Below are 893 nucleotides of genomic sequence, written 5' to 3' on the forward strand. Positions count from 1 at the left end.
CAATGCTTTCTTCTGGAATACCTCCTGAAGGACCTGCCTGAGGCTGTCTTACAGTTAACTTTTTTTTTTTTAAAGAGATGGGGTCTGGCTGTGTTACCCAGGCTGAAGTGCAGCAGCTGTTCATAGGCACAATCTCACTGCTAAGCAGAATTAGAGTTTCTGACCTGGGCTGGTTCTCTCCTCCTTAGGCAAACCTGCTGGTCCCTGCTCCCGGGAAGTTACCATATTGATACCAAACTTAGTGCAGATGCCTAATTAGCATAGCTCATCACAACCTGGAATTCCTGGGCTGAAGGGATCCTCCTGCCTCAGCCTTCCAAGTAGCTGGGACTACAGGTGCACATCACCACACCTAGCAGTGTTTTTTGTTTGTTTGTTTTGTTTTGTTTTTGTATAAATAGAAGGAAGACTAGACACAGCGGCTCATGACTATAATCCTAGCACTTTGGGAGGCTGAAGCAGGAGGATCACTTTAGATCAGGAGTTTGAGACCAGCCTGGGAAACACAGCAAGATCCCATCTCTACAAAAAAATTTAAAAATTAGCCAGGTGTGGTGTCATGAACCTGTAGTTCCAGTCCCAGCTACTCGGGAGGCTGAGACAGGAGGATCATTTGAGCTCAGGAGTTTGAAGTTGCAGTGAGCTATATGGTTGGATCACTGTACTGCAGCCTGGGTTGACAGGGCAAGACCCTGTCTCTAAAAAGAAAAAAAATGATAAGTAGGAGTACACTGTAAAATAACAATAAAAAGTATAGTAAATGCATAAATCAGTAAGTTATTTATTATCAAGTATTACGTACTGTACATAATTATGTGTGCATTCCATCCTTTCAAAAGGATACTCCTAAAGCTTGCAAACCATATTCTGGGACACTGGAATATAAATGGAGT

Source organism: Propithecus coquereli, unplaced genomic scaffold (assembly GCF_000956105.1).
Source record: "Propithecus coquereli isolate 6110/MARCELLA unplaced genomic scaffold, Pcoq_1.0 Scaffold9455, whole genome shotgun sequence".
NCBI classification, from domain to species: domain Eukaryota; kingdom Metazoa; phylum Chordata; class Mammalia; order Primates; family Indriidae; genus Propithecus; species Propithecus coquereli.